Source organism: Wyeomyia smithii, chromosome 2, assembly GCF_029784165.1.
Source record: "Wyeomyia smithii strain HCP4-BCI-WySm-NY-G18 chromosome 2, ASM2978416v1, whole genome shotgun sequence".
Lineage (NCBI taxonomy): Eukaryota > Metazoa > Arthropoda > Insecta > Diptera > Culicidae > Wyeomyia > Wyeomyia smithii.
In genome coordinates, this window is record NC_073695.1 from 153,665,540 (window position 1) to 153,671,706 (window position 6,167).

A 6,167-nucleotide genomic window follows, 5' to 3' on the forward strand; every position below is an offset into this window, starting at 1 on the left:
ATGATTGAAATTGTAATTTTTCAATAGTACAGTTATTCGAGTGCATAAAGTTGTTTGTTTATTAGAAAATCAATTACGACCGAAGACGTTAACATTTATAAAAAAAAATTGTAGATAACCGGCTGTAACTCGGCAAAGCCATTTTATGCAAACAACATATCGAGTTTCAAGTTTAGCTTATAGCGCCGTGACGAGCCGCACTTGAAATCTATCTAACTTTCTTCCTATTACTCAAGGCTCTAACAAAATTTACAAAAATGTTCTCAAGAAGTTGTACTTAAAGATAGAGCAATATAATTTTTTTTCGATATTTTTAAAAATAGCAAAGACATTTAACCTTCACATGACATGCTGCACATATTGTACCCCAAATTAATTCTTCAAGTGTACTACGACGTTCAAGATGTACGGAGAAAGGGATAATTATTTTGCTGATACGTGAAAATTTTAGCTGTTTCAAAAAAACTTAGAGTATAAGATAAACCCATTCCCGACGAGTGACATTCAAACTTTGATTCAAGTTCAACAATTATACTTGAAAATTTTCACGATGAAATTATTCAGTAAGGTACAGATTGATCTTTAATTTGCAATACAGTTTGTGTTAATTATGTTTATATTTGATGAGTAATAAGAGTTTTTTTTTTCATTTTTTTGAGGTAATAACTGATTTCTCTCCGCCGGGATCGGGTTAAGCTATTGGCCATTATTTTTGAACATTATGTAAAATCTGATCAACAGTTTTGATTTAAGATATTTTGGTATATCGACCTTAAATTTTTAAATTTTTTTAAAATTAAACATAGGTTCATCTACTATCCTGCAAATGCGCTACAGTAAGCCAACTTTTTTAATTTTTTATCAAATAGTATTTGTTTACTTATGTAGAAGAAGACGAAAACAAAGAACCCAAGTAACACACGTTGTTATAGAACAGTTGGGATAACTTCTCTAATGCAACCTTCAATTATAGATTTTAGTTGACATTACCTTTTCCATGACATCTCTATCACCAGAAAAGCGCAAAAATTGAAGGCTACTATAACAAGTACTGGTGCTATATGAAGTATTATATAACTCCATGAAAGCAAGCCAACTTGTTAGACTGAAGCTGCAAAATACATCTCCAGGTTATTTTCAAGTTGTAATTGCTAACTAATCAAAACATCGTTGACGCAAGCATAAAACTTCAAAGTGAAAAATTTGCCGAACGGCGCTGATTTATAGTAGGAACAAGAAAAAAATAGTGATTATGGCGTTTCGAATAATCACCGAAAAATAAGAAACAATATTAGATCATCCTTTCGATATTTGTAATACAAAGTTCTACGTACGCGTCAAATTTCATGGTGAAACATTGTTTGTTACTTCTGAAAAAAAAATCATGCGCCATTCATTGGATACCGTTTTCTATTTGTCAATCAGTGGAAAACAGATTTTGCATTGCAATTTACCCCACCACCGCATGGGCTTAGTTCGTAAACAATTATCTGGCATCTCTTTCTTACATGCGTAGTAAATCGCAATGTCGTTTTTTTTCTTGGGTAGATCTGCACTGACTCAGTGCAATAAAGAAATTTGCGCATTCGTGGGTCAGAATTCGTTATAACAAAACGCATGCGCAAATGCGTTGCCATGACAACATTTACCCAGCGCATGCGCAAATGTATTGTTAATGTATTGTTAAGCTAGAAAACATTGTTAGATATATGGTAACATAAAGTGAAATGATATTGGTTGCACTGCAAGCGTTTTGTTTATCTTTTCATGGCACATTTTGACCCACCTCGAATAGTTTTATTGAAATCGTTTAAATAATTTCAATAACAATTTGATCAAGCAATTTAGCGTTGGCTGCTGAATACTAAGACCAAGCAAAGCACTTTGCAGGTACGTAGTATCGTTATTAAGCGTGTAATATTGAATTGGTGCGGCTGCTCCGGCTGGGCAATTCAAACACAGTTTTTCTAATAGTGTAAACATCTGGTAGACATTTAGAAAACAAGTGCCATTCATGTAATAGTTATTGTTCGCTTAACCCATGCTGTTGAAAAACATCTCCAAAACCAGGAAAAACCGAGCTTGTTTTCGAAATGTGGTTGAATCACTGATGAAAAATAACTTCTCACAAATGTTGTATTTTAAGTTGTTTTCTGTGCAGTTTTGATAACATCATAAACACAAGTTACAGACGAGCAGCGGTAGTTTATATTCAATAATCTATATAATACAATTATGCTATAAAAGAACATCTCGAGAATAACAATATAACAACACAAGTTTTCAATTGCGTTTATAGTACTCTTATATGACTACTGTCATTGTGAAGTCTTTTCTAACATGTTTTGTGTGTTACTTGGGAAGTAGACAAAGGTGGTGGTGATGGAATGAGGATTGTTATGTTGTTTCGCAACACTATAAAAGGTTTCTGTGATGGAACGCAAATGTCAGATGTTTCATGCGCGTCATTTATCATGTGTGAAGTTATATCGAAGTATTAGAGAGGGATTTGAACTACCCATCAAAGATTAAAAGAGGACAGTACTTCGTCATTCCAAGCTTTGCTATTGTTAATAACAAATTGCAGAGACAAATGTGTGAATGTTGCATGTTGCATGAATGTTGCTTGTGTGAATATTTTTTTGAGCAATCCAGTATTTTTTCATGAGCAATGGTTTTTTTTTCCTTTTTTTTTTCAATCACTTTCATTTTCAGTTATTTTGTAAGTTTAGTTTGAATATAACATATGAAACATCAAACAATTGAGAAAATGAACTATTATTCAAGTTATGAAATTTAAAAATAATATTAAATCGTTTTTCGAAAATAATCAAATAATGGAGAAAAAGTCTTTAGATATTGGATAAAACAGCTGTGCAGTGGATCCGTATAAGAAGCGAGATTCAGAGTCGTTTTCGAGTAAGCAATCAATCCACGATCTACTGAACGAAGGATTTATCGTAGTTTAAATAATTAATTTAGTTTTAAATCAGCGCTGGTCATCTGCATCGAATTGTCGATAGTGTCATAGTTACATCTTGAGCTTCAACTCGATTTTTCAAAAATAAAAATTCATCTTAGATTAAATACCAACTTTTAATAGTTTAAAATGCATTTGAAAGTGGCTAGCCTATAACTATCGCTTATAGTTATGGTAAATTGTATACTCATCTAGAAATCATCTAGAAAAATATTTAGTTGATAATAAGTGAAACCTTACTTTTAGTGATTTTCGGATATCGGATTTGTAACTTAGTTTTTTTTTAATAAATTACAAAGTTTTTGAATGTCGAACAAAATATAAACATCTTTCTTTCTTCCTTCAGTTCACGAACATCCAGGTCTTATATATTGTTTTTAAGACCAAAACGTTGATTTGTTTTACCGGTCGTTGAGTATTGAAATATACTTCCAGGAAAAATAACATAAATCCTGACGCAAAGCAAAATAGAACTATTATTCTAAAGAAGTAAATGCCATATAAGGCAAAGCCTGTTTAAAACAAAAAAATATTTCTTCGTTCGGATAAATTTGAAATATGTTTCAAAAATTTGATTACAGTTAATTGCTGACAACTCTCAAACTTTCCGTGACACTTATTAATTAGTCGTGTCAAATAAATTTATTAATTAAAAAATTGCGAAAGCTTCGTCTTGACTTAGTGGCAATAAAAAATTATAAGTCAGAAAAAAGACTACGTGGTCTATTCGTTAACCCCCACACCCCCCACGTGATTTTTCGTGGTCTTTTGATAACCCCCCCGTCTCCCTATATATGACTACGTGGTTTGGGAACGGCCTCTTTGAAACAAACCAAAAATTATTTTTCTTTTAACCAATCAACAGTTAGGATGGAATGTTGTAATGCAACAAACAAATAGTTTTCTCTTTACTCAATTAAGTTATTCGTAATCATCTTCGTTCTCTTATTTCTCGTTCTTTCTAACCTCTCTTTTCTTCTACCTCGTATATTCGTCAAGTGCAAAGTCAGAATCACTTTTATGCTATAATCTGAACTTGTTTTTGACATTGTAAAATTTTGTGTCCCATAAAACAAGAGTAACATTTCTCAGTTATGTGTTCAACGAGAGCGAACCATGTACTTTTTATTCATTCATTGATAAAGTATACTTTTTGGTAACACGTTTAAAATATTTATGATAAGGTACCTGGCAATTTTGAAACCTATGCTGACTTTGAAGTCAGAGTGTTTTGAAACAATACTAAAAATTCAGGCAATTACAACTTTTTCTGCTTGACACATCGATCACTAAGTCTGCACACTATAAGGCATGATATCCCGTCAGCCTAGTGATAGCAATGAACTATCTGAAAAAACACATTTAAATACGCTACGGTGTGCGAAGAGGAGTCCTCTAACACAGAGAAATCCGAAAAAACGCTTGAAAATTTTTACAAGTCGAGTAGCATAGAACATTTGGCCTGTAAGATAGAGCTTCAGAGCTTTAGTTTTGACAGAAATTGCTATGCCCTCCTAAACGAAAGACTAAAAGTTACCTCTTTAACCTTGTGGGCTGCAAATATAACCACATTTTGATGTACGTAAAAGATGCGTAACATTTATTCCTACAAACAAATTACTAGATACCTTGTAGCGCATTTGGACGTCTTCATATTCCTCGAATATGACTTCAGTGATGACATGAATTTTATGCTCTGCGCGAATAAAAAATACCGCATGATGTTACGGTTTTGTCTTTAAAAACAAAAATTACCGGCTGAGAGTTTATTCTTCTATGATTGACTTAGTATACCAGATATCTGTTGAGATATATTCAATTTAATTTATAGTCGCAATGAGCACAAACCAAATAAATGTAATAATGTGCATCGGAAATTTGGTCCGAAATTTCGCGAAATTTCGTAATCGTCGAAATTGGAAGTTTAATTTCGCGAAATTTTAGGCGGAATTTAGCGAAATTCAACGAAATTTTTCAGCAATTTCGCGAAACCGAAATTTCGCGAAATTTCGGGAAATTTCGAGTTTTGCGAAATTATACGAAATCATTCGAAATCTCGCACAGCCTTAATATATACATATATATGTGTATATATATATATATATATATATATATATATATATATATATATATATATATATATATATATATATATATATATAATATATATATATATATATATATATATATATATATATATATATATATATATATATATATATATATATATATATATATATATATATATATATATATATATATATATATATATATATATATATATATATATATATATATATATATATATATATATATATATATATATATATATATATATATATATATATATATATATATATATACAACATAAATTATATACAGTACATATATATTCTTTTATTCGTAGGTTAACGCAATACGTACTGGCTTTCGAAGCGTTCCTTTAAGAAATAAATTTAGTGAAGAGCTGGAATTGGCAACACTTCTAGTACATATTGTTATTCGCTCTAGTAGCGAAGAGGTGAGTTCAATTCTGAAAGCACATAGTGAAATTTTGATATTAGTACCTATTGTTAAGTGCTCCATTGACGCTTACAATTTTCATTCTAATCTTTCCTTTTTTGCAGAATGGCTGAGGAAGTGTTATGCGTATGTAAAGAGTTACAATTGGAAGTATTAGTTATTTGTAGACTTCAAACGCAACAAGCTAAAACACAACTAACATTTGTTCAAAAGTGCCTGAATATGTTATTTTTAACAAACAGATCGAGCTATTTGGTGTAGAAAATCTATATCTATTAAATAAAAATCAGTTGGTATCTGTAAAAAGGTGCATCACTTGAAATAGAGTCAACGAATTTATATGATTCATTTTGTGTTTGTTTTGTTTTGATCTCCGACGAGTTAATAAGCCATAAAAATAACAATCATCAACTAATAAAGTTTAAAAAAATTAAAATGTATTTGCGCGTTTCCCCGCCTTATACTCCAAAAACAACGTCATTACATTTCTAAAATTGCAGGATATGAGCGGTAGACAAGCTGTTGTCGCGTCGTTATCGAGGCGTCGTTGTCGAGTAAACAAACACCTGTTAATGATTGATTATAATGTGAATTTCGCTCTCGCTGCCTACTACACATTTTACAGTGGAAGGGGGAAAAATATGTATAAAACGACCCCCGGGGC

At 31.3% G+C, this 6,167-nt stretch overlaps 1 long non-coding RNA gene across 1 annotated transcript; it reads left to right on the plus strand.

Annotated features, from left to right (window-relative positions):
- Positions 1-5,385: 5,385 nt before the first annotated feature.
- On the plus strand, positions 5,386-5,827 carry LOC129725664 (uncharacterized). The gene is made up of 2 exons (XR_008728137.1): positions 5,386-5,501; positions 5,608-5,827. It is a non-coding gene; the product is annotated as an uncharacterized LOC129725664 (long non-coding RNA).
- The last annotated feature ends 340 nt before the right edge of the window (positions 5,828-6,167 follow it).